At 40.6% G+C, this 19,603-nt stretch overlaps 1 long non-coding RNA gene across 1 annotated transcript in view; it reads left to right on the top strand.

Annotated features, from left to right (window-relative positions):
- The window catches only part of LOC147374659 (uncharacterized), a 120,651-nt gene extending 108,654 nt beyond the window's left edge, over positions 1-11,997 (top strand). Inside the window, exon 2 of the long non-coding RNA XR_015163009.1 lies at positions 11,740-11,997. This is a non-coding gene — a long non-coding RNA (uncharacterized LOC147374659). The remainder of the gene's footprint in view (positions 1-11,739) is intronic.
- Positions 11,998-19,603: the final 7,606 nt, after the last annotated feature.

The following is a 19,603-nucleotide window of genomic DNA, read 5'->3' on the forward strand; positions in this document are numbered from 1 at the left end:
CCCCTGGAGAAGGGAATGGCTACCCACTCCAGTATTCCTACCTGAGAAATCCCATGGACAGAGGAGCCTAGTGGGCTATAGTCCATGGGGTAGCAAAGAGTCAGACATGGCTGAGCAACTGAGCAGGCATGGCAGGCAACAGGTAACATCTCATAACAGTTATTAAACATCTGTTTTATACCAAGATTGGACATACTGTCCACCTATCTGCTCCTATTTAACCTTTAAAGATGACTCTATGGTGTACAAGTTACTAAAGAGGACAAAATACAAGCATTTATCCAAGAAAACATCACTAGTAAGGTACACGATTTGAATCCAAACACATGATTTTTCTTTCTTTTTAAATATGAATGTTTAATTACAAAGGTAGACATTTGCAGTGAACATCTTTATCATTTGCTTCTCTGGCATCTCCTCCCTCTTTGGGTAGCAATTCCAAATTTTATTTGGAACTGTATTCCAGTACACTTTTAGTTTTCATGGTATCAGTGCCCATGAAATCTACAGGTCCCAATCTGTATTGATAATTTTAAGAGATACATAGGATAATTTTACCTTTTTGTAGCAAACATTTTACTCATGACATCTTTTTCCCAAGTATAGTACCTTTTCAGGGTAGATGTCCAGTTGTTCCTGGGAAATGTGCTAAAAGTGTTTGAAATTTTAAACTCTATGAGAGTATTGCATTCTTTTCACCCTCATAAATATTTGATATCATTAAACGTTTAAGTATTTGACAATCTGATAGATGAATATGTTGTTTGAATTTTTATTTCCCTGAATACTAGTGAGGTTGAATAAATCTTTATATCTGCATTGACCTTTTGGGGTTTCTGTTCTTTGAATTAGGGCTTCCCTGATAGCTCATTTGGTAAAGAATCTGCCTGCAATGCAGAAGACCCCGGTTCGATCCCTGTCTGGAAGATCTGCTGGAAAAGAGATAGGCTACACACTCCAGTATTCTTGGGCTTCCCTTGTGGCTCAGCTGGTAAAGAATCCATCTGCAATGTGGGGGACCTGGGTTAGATCCCTGGCTTGGGAAGGTCCCCTGGAGAAGGGAAAGGCTCCCCACTCCAGTAAACTGTTTCTTTTGCTGATTTCTTATTGTACTGCACATCTTTTCTTATTGATTTGTAGAAATTCTGTGTATATCCTTGATGAAAACCCTTTATCATTATTGCAAGTATTTTCTCTCTGAATGTCTTGTTTTTTCTATTAATGATGCATTTTATCAATATGAAGTTCTAACATTTGATACAATCAAACATCAACTTTTGGTGTCTAGTCACAAGATCTTGCCCATTTCAAGCACAAAAACTTAATCATTTTTACTTTCTTCTATTATGTTTATTGTGCTGTCTTTTACATTTACATATTTCATCCATCCAGAATTTAATATTATAATTGCCATAAGGAATAATATAATTATTTTTCAAAATGATTAGACAATTGGCTGGGAAACAGTTATTGAATAATCTGTCTTTTCTCCACCGGTATAAAATGCTACATCTATAATGCCTAATTTCCCGACTATACTTGGGCCATTCTCGGTATTACCTATTTAATTTCACTGATATATTTGTTCCTTAGCTAATTCCACACGTTTTTGATTACTCTATGTGAGTGAAGTGAAGTCGCTCAATTGTGTCTGACTCTTTGCGACCCCATGGGCTGTAGCCTACCAGGCTCCTCCACCCATGGAATTTCCCAGCAAGAATACTGGAGTGGGTTGTTATTTCCTTCTCCAGGGGATTTTCCCGACCCAGGGATCGAACGCGGGTCTCCTGCATTGCTGGCAGACGTTTTACCGTCTGAGCCACCAGGGAGGCATACTGTATAATATGTTTTAATGTCACACAGGGAAAATCCATCTTTTTTTAAAAATATTGTCTTGGCTACCATTTTGCACTTACCCTTATACATGACTTTTAAATTTTCAACTTCTGTGAAAAATTTTATTGGGATTTGATTTGAAATTAATTAAATTGATAAATTAATATGGTAACAATTGATAGTCATAATACTGAATTTGCTGCTAAGTCGCTTCAGTCGTGTCCGACTCTGTGCGACCCCATAGATGGCAGCCCACCAGGCTCCCCCGTCCCTGGGATTCTCCAGGCAAGAACGCTGGAGTGGGTTGCCATTTCCTTCTCCAATGCATGAAAGTGAAAAGTGAAAGGGAAGTTGCTCAGTCGTGTTTGACTCCTAGCGACCCCATGGACTGCAGCCCACCAGGCTCCTCCATCCATGGGATTTTCCAGGCAACAGTACTGGAGTGGGGTGCCATTACCTTCTTCGAATACTGAGTTTATGAACCCATAAATATATCTTTCTGTGTATGAAATCGTTGTTTTACATCCTTCAGTAGCATTCTATATTTTTCCATGGATTTAAAAACTAGATGGTTATATTATTAGCTATTTTGTTTGTGCCTACGAAAAATGACATCTTTTTGTATACTTTACAATAGATTATGTAAGTCTCTAGACAAACTATCAATTTTTGTACATAATGAGAGTGTCCTATGGTTTGCTGTAATTTGCTACCACTATTCACAGTATCATATTTGGTTCCAGTGTTTTGTGTGAATCATGAAATAAACTTAGTTGCTTTCCATATTTTCTTATACTCTGAAATAGTTTGTATAAGCTGGGAATTCCATGTTCCTTGAAGATTTAGTAGACATCACCTGTAAAGGAATTAGGAATTAGTACCTTTTGAAGGTTGGGCATAGTTTTATTTTGATTGCATTATAGTCAATGGATAATGGTTTAATTAGGTATTCTACTTATCTGTGCCAGTTTTTATCATTTAAACTTTACCAGTAGATTGAGCAATTTATTTCATATTTATTGGTATATTACTGCACATAGGACCCTTATCTTTCAAATCTCTTCTTTCACACAGTTATATCTTAAAATATTAAGAGCTTTTCAGGTTGGCTCAGTGGTAAAGAATCTGCCTGCCAATGCAGGATACGCAAGAGACACAGGTAGTGGCAACCCGATCCAGTATTATTGTCTTGAAAATCCCATGGACTGTAGCCTGCCTCCTCTGTCCATGGAATCACAAAGAGTGAGATGCAACTTGGTGACTGAGAACATAGCACATCTTAGAATATTACTATTCTTCTAGTAGTTATTCCCAATTTTTAAACACACATAATTTAATGTGTACTTTATAATCATGATCAACATTTCACCAGCACATATATCTAACATGCAGATGTACATTGGATATATCAGCTGTATCTGTATATGCTTAGATACCTATTTTGCTCTAAAGCTAACAGTTGTTTTCTAAGTGCCTACTTCACGCCAGGGACTTTACTAACCAATCTACAAAATCCCACTGCAAAGAGCATGCGTGCTCAGTCACTTCAGTTGTGTCTGACTTTGTGACCGTATGGACTGTAGCCCGCCAGGCTCCTCTGTCCATGGGATTCTCGGGCAAGAATACTGGAGTGGGTTGCCATTTCCTTCTCCAGGGGATCTTCCTGACCCAGGGGTCGAGCCTGAGTCTTACATTGGCAGGCAGGTTCTTTAACCACTAGTGCCACCTGAGAAGCCCCTTAAGTAATTACGGGAGTTGTAAATATAAACACATTTAAAACAAAGAGTATTACAACTTTATTAAAAATCCATTCATAGATCAATATTCAGAAACTGATTGAGTCGTATATAAATTAGCACTAGATTCTAAAATAATTTAACAGATTCTTCACTTCAACATGAACTTCTGGAGATCTGTGAAATGACCTGCCATCCCAAGCTTGTTTTCCTGTCTAACAATTTAGCTAGCAATATCAACAATTCTTCAAAAATATATCCTGGTTCTTTAGTGCATGATAGCACATGAAATCTATCCATGGACACTACAGCTGATAAGTTATACAGACCTGGGCACAGGAAGGGAAGATGGAACCATAGAGTTAATATTTGTTGTTATATTGGTCTTTTCACCCATTGTTCAGGAAAATGTCATAGAAAGTTTGTCATAGCTGTGTTTGATGTGGGATCCAGATAAGTATTGGTCCAGAAGAGTAAGTATTTATTTGTAATACTTGAGACCCAGTTAATCTTAGGTTTCAGAGCTAGTTCTCATTAAAATCACTAGCACTTCTATTTACACTTTTTCCTATCTGTTGACATTTTGTAGATAAATATTTAGACACCAAGCGGCTATATCTACAGGCTTTCAAATATGGGGATTAAAAAATGAAAAATATCATTATCTAGTTGTTTCCTAAGTTTGCATGTTTTGTTCAAAGTTAACGATGCTAATTAAAACCAAACAGGACAAATAAAAAGTAACAAGAGGCTTCATTCCTCTACATATTCATATAAAAGAAGGCATGAGAAACAGTAATCTAAGGATAGCTTGTGCTTATATAAATCAGAAAATACATATTTGACTAAACATTCATTTTCTTTTTCATTTCTAAAAGATTTTAATTTTGAACAGAGAAACACTGTTACGTTACTTTTAGGATTCTGGTACTCATTATAGTTACATTGCTTTACATAACTAGAAGCCCACCAAAAATGAAAGTAGTTTGCTTTCATTCAATTAACACTAATTGAGCATATATATTATGCAGATATTGTGCCAGGTGCTGGGGAAGACTAAGATGAATAATCATAGTCACTGTCCTTGGGGAGCTTGTAGTCCATGGAGGAACTAGATGGTTACTAATGGTAGCAGAGGTGATAAGACACAGAAGCTGTGTGGACACAGGCCATGGACTGGAGGGCCAGTAAGCAGTTCTGGAGTGTGGCTGGAGGTCACGGTGCACAGGGGGAGGAAGTTACAGAAGCTGGGCGGCAATGGTGATCAGCAGTCCATAGGAAAAAAGGAGGAAAAAGTATTTTCCTCACAGCTGCATTGTGGAGTTATACACAGCTGGATTAATACACTTTTTGCTGCCTTTTTAATATAACAAAGGGGTTTCTCTGGCAGCTCAGAGGGTAAAGCATCTGCCTGCAATGCCAGAGACCTGGGTTCGATCCCTGGGTGGGGAAGATCCCCTAGAGAAGGAAATGGAAACCCACTCCAGTATTCTTGCCTGGAAAACCCCATGGACAGAGAAGCTTGGTAGACTACAGTCCATGGGGTCACAAAGAGTTGGACACGGCTGAGCGACTTCACTTAATATAATAAAATACATCAGATTTTTTTTTTTTTTAACTCAAGTCTGGCCAGTGGTGTTTTAATCAATAAAAATTGTTGTCATTGCTGTTGAGTCGTGTCTGACTCTTTCACAACCCCATGGACTGTAGCCTGCCAGGCTCCTCTGTTCATGGGATTTTTCAGGCAGGAATACTAGAGAGGGTTGTCATTTCCTTCTCCAGGGAATCTTCCTGACTCAGGGATCAAACCCCCCTCTCCTGCATTTGCAGGTGGTTATTTACCACTGAGCCACTAGGGAAGTCCAACCAATACAAAAATAAATACTCCAAGTCAAAAATAATTTCTCTATTTATTTGCTACTTTGGGTTTCAAATGTTAACTTCTCTCTCCTAGTCTAACTCCATAACTTTCACTTATGTTTTAAAGAATGAAAAAAATTTAAAGTGATAAAACAGGTGTATCATTAACTTCATTAATTTGGGTATATCCCATTTTATTAGAGGTTATGTCATCCATATACTTGATGCTCTGTTTTAATCAACTGAAGTCAACTCCTGTCATTTTCCCCTCCATAATAGAATGGTGGCTAAGGGTTTGACTCTATCTTTAGATAAGTATATTTAATATACAACTCAAGCCAAAAGCATTGTCACACTAGACTATTGGAGTTCTCAGGATATACCCAAGGGCATTAAGTCAAGGGTATCAACAGCAAAACAGCCTTGGCTTCCTGACTAGTTGTTCCTTTACTCACATGTCCTTTCTCTAGGTCAAGGTGTTCTACATCTTCTGGTCTTTCCTTTCTCTTTATCAAACTCTACTCTCAGTAAAGGATCCCATATTTACATCCTGCTATAAAATCAGAGATACCAAAGGAACATTTCATGCAAAGATGAGCTCGATAAAGGACAGAAATGGTATGGACCTAACAGAAGCAGAAGATATTAAGAAGAGGTGGCAAGAATACACAGAAGAACTGTACAAAAAAGATCTTCACAATCCAGATAATCACGATGGTGTGATCACTCACCTAGAGCCAGACATCCTGGAATGTGAAGTCAAGTGGGCCTTAGAAAGCATCACTACGAACAAAGCTAGTGGAGGTGATGGAATTCCAGTTGAGCTATTCCAAATCCTAAAAGATGATGCCGTGAAAGTGCTGCACTCAATATGCCATCAAATTGGGAAAACTCAGCAGTGGCCACAGGACTGGAAAAGGGCAGTTTTCATTCCAATCCCAAAGAAAGGCAATGTCAAAAAATGCTCAAACTACAGCACAATTGCACTCATCTCACACGCTAGTAAAGTAATGCTCAAAATTCTCCAAGCCAGGCTTCAGCAATATGTGAACCATGAACTTCCTGATGTTTAAGCTGGTTTTAGAAAAGGCAGAGGAACCAGAGATCAAATTGCCAACATCCGCTGGATCATGGAAAAAGCAAGAGAGTTCCAGAAAAACATCTATTTCTGCTTTATTGATTATGCCAAAGCCTTTGACTGTGTGGATCACAATAAACTGTGGAAAATTCTGAAAGAGATGGGAATACCAGACCACCTGATCTGCCTCTTGAGAAATTTGTATGCAGGTAAGGAAGCAACAGTTAGAACTGGACATGGAACAACAGACTGGTTCCAAATAGGAAATGGAGTTTGTCAAGGCTGTATATTGTCACCCTGTTTATTTAACTTATATGCAGAGTACATCATGAGAAATGCTGGACTGGAAGAAACACAAGCTGGAATCAAGATTGTGGGGAGAAATATCAATAACCTCAGATATGCAGATCACACTACCCTTATGGCAGAAAGTGAAGAGGAACTAAAAAGCCTCTTGATGAAAGTGAAAGTGGAGAGTGAAAAAGTTGGCTTAAAGCTCAACTTTCAGAAAACGAAGATCATGGCATCTGGTCCCACCACTTCATGGGAAATAGATGGGGAAACAGTGGAAACAGTGTCAGACTTTATTTTTCTGAGCTCCAAAATTACTACAGATGGTGACTGCAGCCATGAAATTAAAAGACGCTTACTCCTTGGAAGGAAAGTTATGACCAACCTAGATAGCATATTCAGAAGCAGAGACATTACTTTGCCAACAAAGGTTCGTCTAGTCAAGGCTATGGTTTTTCCTGTGGTCATGTATGGATGTGAGAGTTGGACTGTGAAGAAGGCTGAGTGCCGAAAAATTGATGCTTTTGAATTGTGGTGTTGGAGAAGACTCTTGAGAGTCCCTTGGACTGCAAGGAGATCCAACCAGTCCATTCTGAAGGAGATCAGCCCTGGGATTTCTTTGGAAGGACTGATGCTAAAGCTGAAACTCCAGTACTTTGGCCACCTCATGCGAAGAGTTGACTCATTGGAAAAGACTCTGATGCTGGGAGGGATTGGGGGCAGGAGGAGAAGGGGACGCCAGAGGATGAGATGGCTGGATGGCATCACTGACTCGATGGACGTGAGTCTGAGTGAACTCCAGGAGTTGGTGATGGACAGGGAGGCCTGGTGTGCTGAGATTCATGGGGTCGCAAAGAATCGGACACGACTGAGCGACTGATCTGATCTGATAAATTTGTTATTGCGTTACCTCTCCCTGTGCGACTTGCTTCTAAAGTCTTATCTTTACTTATGTACACAATACATTTTAGATATTTGTGAGTAGGAAAAGGAGCTACAGTTGAATGAAGTGTGTTAATCCAGCCCTGTCTCAATGTTCAGTCAATGTGAAAAGAAGGACCTGCTTAGTAAATACGTAATGGCTGACTGTTGGATTACTCATCAAATATTAGATGCTTTGGGGCATGGGAAAGCAAAGCATATAATTCTATATCTTCAAATTATGTTATAGGTGGGGAGATACCTATTTTAGCTTCTGCACTTTAAAGATTATAGGGTTGATGGGCAGCAAGTGAAGAACCAGAAGTGTGGATATCATAGCTGGAAACAGAGCTCAGAACTCCTAATCAAAATCCTCCCACCCTGCAACATGCTGCTTTCTGCAGAGCAGGCAATATTGTCCAAAGTGCCGAAGATTGAAGATGGATAGAGTTTATAACATAGGAGGCTTCGCTGTGCATTTCAAGTCTTATATTATTGTCTCTGGTTATCTTTTACCAGAATACCAGTCCAGCCTTAGCCGTTGAGACACACTCTATAGCATCGCTATTGGTTAATAATTTCAACTTTGACCTTTGTTTTCAGAGACATTAATCATCTCGATTATTGGTTCTGGTTGTATTTCATCACATATGCCTCTTCACTGGGACTATACATGATGTTCCATTATCACTGAGAGCTTTAAGCTTCACCTTCTTCATCAATTTTTATCAAAATATGTTTGACTTACACTTGTAAGCCAAATGTTCCCTGGACTTACTAGCTTATACCTACAAAATAAAATTACATTTCTGTTAATAACCGTATTCTGATGACTTAGAACAAGCATTCTGTTCAACTGCAGGGACTCCAGTGTTTCTTCTGGGGAGGTTTACATACTCTGCAAATCCAGGCTGTTTTCGGGAGTCTCAGCCTCCTCTAATCTCTCCTCTGAGTTGCCATTTGCCCCACCGCAGGTCACCTCCTGCAGGGCTGAGAATGCAGGGTCTCTCAAATTATTATCCCTTCTCCATGTATCCTCAATGGGGGTGATATTGCATCCACACGGGTGAGAATTGGTTCTTGAGGGCTGAGAACATCTTACTCCTCTTCCTCTTTTAATATATAAAGCACAGAAGTGCATATAGTACATAAACAGATATATTCTATCTGCAGCATGAAAATTTCATGAGGAGGGAAGCAATTAGGGGGAAAAATGCTCAAAAAAAAACTCTTAACTTTTCATAGCCCAGCTGAGACCAACCTGCAGGTGTTTACAAGATTTACTTAACTAAAGAACTGGGGAGTGACATCAGATGAACATCCTGGAAAAGTGCTAAATGGAGTCCCATTCGGAACACATCCTCTCTTAGGACACCTCACAGTGCACCTCTCAGCTTGGGTTCCTGATCGATTTGTTTTTCTCATCAGTATTACTAGCCTCTCTCCAGGAGCGTTCTGGATGTGTCTGTGGTTTACATTTTACGTTTCCCCTCTCCAGTTTCATTCTCTGACCTGGAGCTGCCAGTTTCCAGGGTGGTTGACAGTGGAAATTTTCACTTCCTTCAGGGTACTCACTCTTCATAACTGGTCACCTTGCCTGGTGGCCTCCAGAAGGAAAATCTTGTTGAAATATCCTAGTCATATGCATTACACTATTCAGGTCATGATATCTGGTCTTAAATTACTCTAAACTTGTAACATTAACAATTTAATCTAGGTTGAAATTAGCCAAATCCTACCTAATACCTTTTCAGTTTTACTTCTGTCTGATATGCATAGACTTCCGTGGTGGCTCAGCTGATAAAGAATCTGCCTGCAATGTGGGAGACCTGGGTTCCATCCCTGGGTTACGAAGATCCCCTGCAGAAGGGAATGGCTACCCACTCCAGTATTCTGGCCTGGAGAATTCCATGGACTGTATATAGTCCATGGGGTTGCAAAGAGTCAGACACGACTGAGCGACTTTCACTTAACTCTGATATATATAGATCATATTGCCAAATCTTCTTAGTTATCTCTTAGATCACTGTGCCCAAACCATCAGTACAAATTAGAAAAAAAAATGAAGAAATTCTTTAACTATTTTGCCAAAATCTAATAGTTAGGTAATCTTGAAAAATCTGTTATTACTTTGCATGCTAAGTCGCTTCAGTTGTGTCTGACTCTTTGCGACCCTATGGACTGTAGGCTGCCAGGCTCCTCTGTCCATGGGATTTTCCTGGCAAAAATATTGGAGTGGGTCACCATGCCCTTCTCCAGGGGATCTTCCCAACCCAAGGATCGAACCCTCATCTCCTGCGTCTCCTGCATTGCAGGCAGATTCTTTACCCACTGAGCCACCTGGGAAGCCCTATTGTTACTTTGTCTTCCTTTAAATTCCACCAGAAGAGTGACCCAGCTGAGAGTGAATCTGTTGGTAGCTGATATATGGTTTTACACTATTTCAGATCAAAGTGGGTACTGATGACAAGTGAAAAGTTTCCAGCAGATGATCAACTTAGCCCTGTTTGTCTGGGATGTGCTTGATGTTGCCACTCCAAGTTCTGGGTCCCAGGAAACCACTCAGTCTTGGGGAAATGAGTTTCCAGCTTAGTTAAGTGACTGCTAAGAGACCATTCTAGCATAGGCCACATAACATCGGCAAGTATTACTACTATTTCCTATGGTGCGGTGCTGAATTTGTTGTTTGCTGCTGGAAACATTCTTCCTTACTCTATTTCTCACCACAAAAGCAAAACTATATGGCAATAATTCTTTTCCATATTTTACAAGTTAGACATTTCATCTTATAATCAATATGTGAACACACATATGCTTCAGAAACTGGACATTTAGGTGGTCATTGTGTAACGGGGGTCTAATAGGAGATGTTATTATTTTTGACAGCTGAAAGTGGTGAATCATACTATTTGGTAATCTTAGTTTGCTAGTTATCATGAACAAAACATTTTAAATATGGCATGATTCTGCTTAGCCTTCTGCCCCTCCTTGTCAATGCTGCTGCTGTGCCTCCTGAGAGATCCAACATGTTAGAGCATGTCCATTGAAAATTGAAGCTGTATAATCTATTACCATGCAGAATAGAAATAAGTTTCATGCTGTGGGTAGCATTGAAACAGGCTTGTTACATTTGCAGATTCTTCTGATAAGAGCATCCCCAGTTGACCAACAGATGGGCACTGATGAGGCTATGTGTCTCTCATTTAATTTATAGTTGGAGCTTCCACCTTTGAGGTCTCCCTAGCTTTTCAATGGTACATTTTGCACCTGTTCAGTGTTACTTAATCCCAGAGACTATTTCCCTCTTTATCCTGTGGAATTATCAAGAGAGGCCAATTAAGGGATGGTGGGGGAAGGTGATTCAGGGAAATAGAAATGTGCTGTATCCCAGAGGTTATGAGATGGAGCACATGAGGGAAAATGAATTCATCTCTGAATTTGCTACTGTAATTTAAAAGTAATGTTATCTATACCTGTGTGTGTGTATGCTCAGTGTGTGGGCTCTTTGTGGTCCCATGGACTGGTTCCTCTGTCCATGGGATTTTCTAGGCAAGAACATTGGAGTGAGTTGCCATTTCCTACTCCGCCCCCCGCCACACACACACACATAAATCAGCACATATTGTAGAAAGTTTTAATGAGCTTTTAAAACATTGTAAGACCCTGGGTTGAGAAGATCCCCTGGAGAAGGGATAGGCCACCCACGCCAGTATTCTTGGGCTTCCCTGGTGGCTCAGATGATAAAGAATCTGCCTGCAATGAGATCTAGGTTTGATCCCTGGATTGGGAACACCGCTTGGAGGAGGGAATGGCAACCTGCTCCAGTATTCTTGCCCTAGAGAATTCCATGGACAGAGGAGCCTGGCGGGCTGCAGTCCATGAAGTCACAAAGAGTCAGGCACGAATGAGTGACTAAGCACATTAATTCCTTATGTCTACAATTCACATATTTGCAAAGCTCCTACTGTATAGATTAATGACAACAGAAAACTCTTTCTTCTCTTCTTTCCTTGTCAGGAAGAACAGAGGTCAGTATCACATAACTTCTGTACCAGCTGGAGGAAAGTAGAAGATGCACTTGGTTCTATTTTACAGAGAGACCATCACAGAGAGACATTGTGACGTCTCCAGCAACCTCATCGTTTGCCAGCATGCCTGAAATATGATCAAGTCAGAGCTCTTCCTTCCCAATGAGCTGTCTGGCGGGAAAATGGACCTAATTTTTCTCTTGATTTTGTCTTGTTCTGAAAAAAGTACTTTATTAAGTTTTCAAAAGATTGATTTTCTGGTAGTTTTTTTTTTATGATAATGTTTAAACACAGATAGGAAGGATATCAAAACATTAGAAGTTCTGTATTAGAACTTTTATATTAGAAGTTCTGTGCAACCTAAATAGGGAAGGGATTGAATTTAAATATATAAAATGGAATAAGTGGAGTATTTTCACAGTTCAAGGTTTCAGTTATAGCAATGTTTCCTTCTGCTATGTCAAGATTGTGACCTTCTATGTCCATTATTATTTTGAAGTGCTTAAAAGGCACTTACCCTTTTATGTCCTATTTTAACTGAAGCAGCAAGTTTTGGTGCTATGGAATTAAATCTGATCAATTATGGACAATTTTATGTAATTTTTATGCTTATATTAGAAAGATTTAATAGTGCCCTAATTGCTTAATATGACTGCTTGGATTTCATTAAGATAAAATTATAGTAGATTATCGTAATATTTAATTGTGAACAAGAGACTTGACTTCATTATAGGGAGTTCTGACCAAATACATAAGTTGAACCCTGTGATTCAGTTTCATTCAGTTCAGTCTCACAATACAACCATAGTGGCTACGCTATTTCAATAATCCAGGTTTTCCCCTCTTCACACAAAGCTCAGTCAACACATTAATAAGCTCTGCACTCAGAATTTTACACTAATGCAGAGTTCAGAAAACTAAGTTTTAAAGATATCCAAATGTTTTTTTGAAGTTTTGATATATGCCTATTATTTCTTTATTTCTTTTGGTGTTTCCTTTTGCTAAAAGAAGCATTCAAAGTATTGGCAAATGAATATTCATATGCAATGGATATTCCCTATAAATAAGTTTTATAGCAAAAGAAGTTTTATTTCAAGACTTTTATAATATTTTCTTAATATTTCAGAGAAACATCTTAATAACTTGGGAAATCTGGTTTGGTTCATCCTTCAGCTTCTGAGTTGATTATTTAAACTCTGTCTGTTCCCAAAAGACTTTCAGTTGGCTCACAAAAATACACACAATGCAAAAGAATGATAAATAAATTAGGAAACTGAGGAGATAGGAAAATGAGAAACATTTATTAAAAAAAAAAATCTAAATAGTCGTCTCTTTGCGACCCCTTGGACTGTAGCCCACCAGGCTCCTCTGTCCATGGAATTCTCCAGGCAAGAATACTGGAGTGGGTAAGCCATTCCCTCCTCCAGGGGATGTTCCCAACCCATGGATCCAGCTCAAGTCTGATTCTTCACCATCTAAGCCACCCGCCTCCAAATAATTGGTAGGGAGATGGAACTCACAGATTTCACTTTCACTCTTTCATCCCTAGGTCAGACTTCTCAACCTTGTCTGTATGTTCAGATCAAATGGGAAGCTTTTTTTAAAACAGGTGAAAGATTTATATGATCTGAAGAGAAACCAGAGTATCAGGGAAGCTTTTTAAAAAACCACAAATGTATACACTCTACCTCTGATAAGTTATGTAAAGAATTTTGAGGGTGAAGTCTGGGCACTGCTACTTTCAGAAAATTATGGAGGTTATTCTAACATGCAACCAAAATTAAGAATTATTGCCCTATGCCAAAAAAACACAAAAACAAACCAATAACACTCCTCAACATGTTCTCTCCTAGTAAATGTAATGAAAGTTACAAGACTTTCATAGCAACTCATTCAGTTTCTTATGTTATTTCATCATCTCCTTTTATCTTCATAGTAACCCTATAAAATAAGCATGTAAGCACTAGTTTTCTCTCCCTTATACAGATGAGATCAGATTAGTCAACCTGGTAAGGTCACTCAACAAGAATATGGGGAACTCAAATTCAACCTTAGGTTGACATCACAAAAACCTTTTCCTTAACTTAATCCCTATATCCCAGTCCTAGAATCGTCAATGGCACCCCACTCCAGTACTCTTGCCTGGAAAATCCCATGGACGGAGGAGCCTGGTAGGCTGCAGTCCATGGGGTCGCTAAGAGTCAGACACGACTGAGTGACTTCACTTTCGCTTTTCACTTTCATGCATTGGAGAAGGAAATGGCAACCCACTCCAGTGTTCTTGCCTGGAGAATCCCAGGGACAGGGAAGCCTGGTGGGCTGCTGTCTCTGGGGTCGCACAGAGTTGGACACGACTGAAGCGACTTAGCAGCAGCATTAGTAAAAACATACAGGCTAATAAAGCAAACGAGAGGAATACTGTCAGCAAAGGACTTACTCTATTATTTTTCTTTCTTAACAATAAGAAAAAAAAAAAAAAACCCTGATATAAAGGTTGAACAAACTCAGTTACCAAGTGCACCTCGCCCACCCAGAGATAACCGGAAGAGAAGCAGCAGCACCCAGTCCACTCTCCCAGGGTATCTGCACATTTATTCCTTTTCCGACGACTGTGCATTATTCTCTGTAAATGACTGCTTGTCACTTACATTCCTTGTGTTCTGATAAAGGGCTGTCATAACTTTAAAGTAACCTTCAAAGAAACCATCCAAAATCAAATGCTTATAGATCTCTTTCTCCCTATCCCTAATCTTAAAATGAATATTTGAGAAGGAAATCCTTTCACCACCTCCTCTTTGGGCAGGAAAAATGGGTTGCATCTTCCATATGCAAGGCAGCATTTCTGATGAACCTCGAGATAGTCTGGTGTTTTATGCACCTGTCACTTCATTCAGTCAAAGTAGTTTTGTTTCTTGACAACTTGTTCAGTGGTATCAAGAGGCCAGTGAGAAGCTGAGCTAAACTGGGTGAGAAATTCCTAAATGATACTTATATCGAGGAGCGGCTTCTTATAAACCCACTTCAGAGTGGAGACCTGGGGAGTAAAGAGGCCCTAAGACTTTCCTGGTGCCCAACATTGCCTCCCTTTATCTTGATAAGGTCCATTTTAGAAAATCCTTGTAGGAGACAGAGACTGGGTGAGTATGTTCATTCTGACACATTCTTTATGATTATAGAAATATTAGTAGCTTCAACTGTCCATTCAAGGTGGGAAGATTTGGGGCCAGTTTTATTTTTCCACTATTTATTATTAATCTTTAAGACTCACGATTTTCCAGAGTGCACATTTATAATAATAATTTATATACAAAATAATGAACAAGAGGCATGCACATAGCTTCAGTGGACATCTGAAAAGAAGCGAAAAAATTGGAGAACCATATCACAAAATATAGTCAAAGACCAATTAAAATGGCACACAGCATTTTGTCAATGACAGGCAAAGCTTCTGGGAGTCTTGGAAGGGAGAAGGGGAAAACTGGGTGGGTACTCGGGCCATCACAGAGGAAACTGCTGGACAAGTTTGTCCAGCTGAGTTCTTCAAAGAGCAAGGTAACTGAACACACAACTGTGAACCTCTTTAATCTAGGGTCCTCCTTGTCAGGATAATGAATGACATCCCTGAAGGAATTACATGAGAGTGGCCTTGCAGCTCTGTGTGAGGGTGTTAGGCTCAGTCGTGTCTGACTCTTTGCAACTCCATAGAGCCCACCAGGCTCCTCTGTCCATGGAATTTTCCAGGCAATAATACTGGAGTGGGTAGCTATTTCCTTCTCCAGGGGATCTTTCTGACCCAGCGATCAAACCCAGGTCTGCTGAACTGCAGGCAGACTTTACCGTCTGAGCTACCAGGGAAGTCCTCCGCCAGGCACAAAAGGAGGTGTGGAGGGAAGTTGAGGATTCTGCTGTTACCATCTTTCTGCTCCCAAGCCCAGAAATTTCTTTTTAAAAATAATAATGAAATAGCTTTACCAGTTTGTGTTTCTCCCAGTTAGAGAAAAGAGGGTCTTAGAGGCTGGTTTAGGGATTCGGAACCCAGGTCAGACAAGCATCTCTGGGTAAACATTACCCTCTGCAAGCTCATCTTGCTCACTGGGGAGCAGCACAATGGCAGCTTCTGACAGATGGTTTGGTGATTTTGTTTAAGGAGTTTCAGTTTCCAAGGATGAATTATGAGGACTTTTTTACCATCTCTTTTGTTGTCGTAGGGCTATCTTATCTGAAAATGTGTTAATTAAGTTATCATGCATTGCTAGCCCTGCACGTTTGATACCGGCAAATTACTTCCTATGAGACAGCTTCTCCTACTTAGAACAGCAGCTGAAGTAATTCAAACCAAGAGAGCAGTCCAGAAGGGTCTGGCTTGAGAGGTGGGCTTGGTAAAAGAGTTGTCAACAAAAGCACAACTGGAGAGTTGTGAGTTAAGTTATATTTTGGGCAAAATGAGGACTGCAGCTTGGGAGAGAGCACCTCAGTTCTGGAGAGACTGCTCCAAAGAGGCAGAGGGGTAGGTCAATACACCAGATTTTGGTGAAGGGGGAGTTCATTTGCAAAAGGTTTTCTGCTAGTCACAAGAAGCTGATGTCATCATGAAAGGATTTGGTGCTTTTCTATATGAAAGGATGCAAGGATTGGGATCATGATCATTTTCAGCTCCTGAAAATATATAACTATCTAAAGACCTGTCCCAGCAGATTCCCTGGAGCGCAGAGTGCCTCGCTCCACCCTGAACTCCTTTAGGAGGCGTTGGAGGTCAGCAGCTGTAGCAGCAGCGTTCAGTCTCCTCAGAGGCAGATGGCAAATGCCTTTGTTGTTCAATCGCTGGCAATGCTCCTTGTTGCTGCTCAGGCACTCAGTGGTGTCTGACTCTTTACAATCCCACGGACTGCAGCACCCCAGGCCTCCCTGTCCCTCACCATCTCCCAGAGTTTGTTCAAACTCATGTCCGCTGACTCGGTGACGCCATCCAACCATCTCATTCTCTGTCATACCCTTCTCCTCCTGTCTTCAATCTTCCCCAGCATCAGGGTCTTTTCAAATGAGTCGGCTCTTTGCTGACAAAATATTGGAGCTTCAGCATCAGTCCTTCCAATGAATGTTCAGGACTGATTTCCTTTAGGATGGACTGGTTGGATCTCCTTGCAGTCCAAGGGACTCTCAAGAGTCTTCTCCAGCACCACAGTTCAAAAGCATCAATTCTTTGGCGCTCTTGGCAAGTGCCAATTTGTAGTTGGCAGAGTAAAGAAATGAGCAGACCAGGCTCAAAGGCAAGCAGGATTCCTGTGGTGGCCCTTGGGTGGGTTCATTTCTCTTTCTGTTTTGCCTCCTCATCAGACTTGTTATCCACCCACTGATCTCTGCTTCCCCAGGTCACTCTCCCAGCTGCCTTCCTACTAAATCTCTCTCTTTGCTGGCTGAACACTGACCTTCCTCAGCTAAAAGCCAGCCAGGAAAATACTACCTCTATCTCAAATTGGCTGGAGTTTGGTACTCTAGGAATGAAAGCAACAGTTATGTGTCCTACACTGAGTGAGTTGAGTATTCAATGAAAAAAAATGACCATTTTTGTTGTAGTTCAGTTGTTAAGTCATGTCTGACTCTTTTGTGACCCTGTGGACTTAAGCCTGCCGGGCTCCTCTGTCCATGGGATTCTCCAGGCAAGAATACTGGAGTGGGTTGCCATTTCCTTCTCTGGGGGATAGGCATCTACTGTCTTCAATGGCCCAGGGATGCAAAGATTAAAATGTTTCTGTCCTTGGGTAGTTTGGAACCTGCTTTGGGGATAAAGCAATTGTTTTCAAGAACAATAGTAAGCTCAGCAAGACAGATGCAGCCGTGTGTCATGAAAAGGGGATATTCAGAGAATTTTCTCTACTGCTCTCCCGCCCGTCACATGAAGCAAACTCCTAACACTGTAAGGTGTTAGGACATCGTGCCCTCTGCACCCCATGACTGTCTCATGTGACTCTGGCACACACTGTTTGTAAGCCATTATTTTGGAGCAGAGTATGCACAGATATAAATCAGAAAGGGCTTACTAGTCATGAGAAGTGATGCTGGATGGTCAGGGATGAGGGTTGGAAGAGCATTCTGGTCAAAAAACAATACATGTGCAACTGTCCAGAGACAGATAATCCCTGCTCAACTTCCTGGGCTCACTGGCTCTCACTTCAACCAGGAATTCTGAGGGATTTTCATGCAGGTATTTGAACATAAGACTTTCCTGGTAAAAACAGCTTAGTTGGTCTCCTAACTTTGACATTACTTAGGAATCCTCATTGGCTTGCCTTCTCTTTCTCCCATTCTTTCATTCCTCCCCTTTCCACTGTTCCTTTATGTCCTGTTTCCCTTTTTCTTTTCCCTAAGTTTCGCAAGCCTTGCTCATCCCTGCAGATGAAAGAGGGCACCAGTACCCTGAGCTCATCAGTGCATTCCCGCACAGATAAATGCTTTGCAGTTGGTCTTTTGCATGGCTCAGCTCTCCTAACTCCCTCTAGTATTCTTTTCTGTGCCTGGCAGAAGTTCTGAGGGTTGATGTGGCTGCAGCATGACATAAAAACATTCATTTTCCACTTTTGTATTTTGCCTCTGCAGTGTTTAATAAAAACCTCTCCTCTCTCCACTGCCTCACTGCCTAAAAATCTGCATAAAGTTCAACTCCCCGCAATGGAACCTTTCACAATGTTTGGGATCCCCATGAGATCTGAAGATCCAGTTCATGGCCTTGGTTTTATAATAAAAGGCTGGTAAAATGTCTTTGTTTTTTTTGTTTGTTTGTTTTTTTTTTTTTTTACTTCCATCTTCTCCACTGGATTGTTCAGTTTTGGCTTTCCTATCTTCCCTTGCATCTTAGTAAGATTTCCTTACAGATATTTCTTCAAATGACAACAGCCCTGCTATCTTCTGAGACACTAACATCACTTAGGCTACTTTAGAAAAAGAAAACTGTGTCTGTCTTTCCATCTTATTAAGAAGCATCTGCAATCTCTCTGAAAACACATGAAAGGGATATACAACGGGCATCCTAGAGTCTGAGCGGCCCATTGAAATTAAAGCCCATTAGTGTTTTTTATGACATCAAAGAGTTACCCGTGAATTAAAAAAAAAATGTACTATTTTGTTTTGGATATGGGTAGGGTAGGATGTAAAAGCCAATATATTTGCTTCTCAGTCTATCATGGGAATCAAAGAAGAGGGAAAGAGCAAAGGGAAGAAGAGAAACGACAGCCCTGACTCTCTTCATCTCAGGTTATTTCTGAAATGACAAAGGGATCATCTTTCACAATTCTCAGAGCTCTCTTCTTATCACGATGGTGCCTCAGCTCTCGGGGTGACTTGCCCCAGAGAGGGTCGCTTTCAGCCTCTCTGGCTACTAAGCGGAGGCAGACGTAGCCACAAGGTGTCACTATTGCTAAAACAGCTCTCGGCCTACAGATCCCCGTGTGATTATGCTTGTGTAACTCAGCTTTCATTTTGTTTTTAAGCAGGGTCTTTGGGAGAGGCACTTTCGGATTGCCAGGATTAGTTGCCTCCTTCATTTCAAATACACTGTGATCTTGAGCGAGGCTTGGGTTTCTCATCTGGAAATTGTATAGAAGAAAACAATTCCTATTTTTCAGGATCGCTGTCAGCTTTAAATTAGAAAACCTTGGTGTAGCTGAGTTTCACAGGCAGCACAGGAAAAGCTCTCAACAGCATTTAGCTCCCCTAACTCAGAAAGTGAGGACTGTATTGGGAGACAGGAATGGGTGAGAAGGTGTTGAATTTTTGAGCCTGCCTGTCTGCCTTCCTTCCCTCCTCCCTTCCTTTTGATTTTAGAGTTTGCAAAAATATCATAGTACATTACAGAGTTC

Source organism: Bos grunniens, chromosome 4 (assembly GCF_055505025.1).
Source record: "Bos grunniens cultivar Pamir isolate PY7600 chromosome 4, Bosgru_T2T1.0, whole genome shotgun sequence".
Taxonomy (NCBI): domain Eukaryota; kingdom Metazoa; phylum Chordata; class Mammalia; order Artiodactyla; family Bovidae; genus Bos; species Bos grunniens.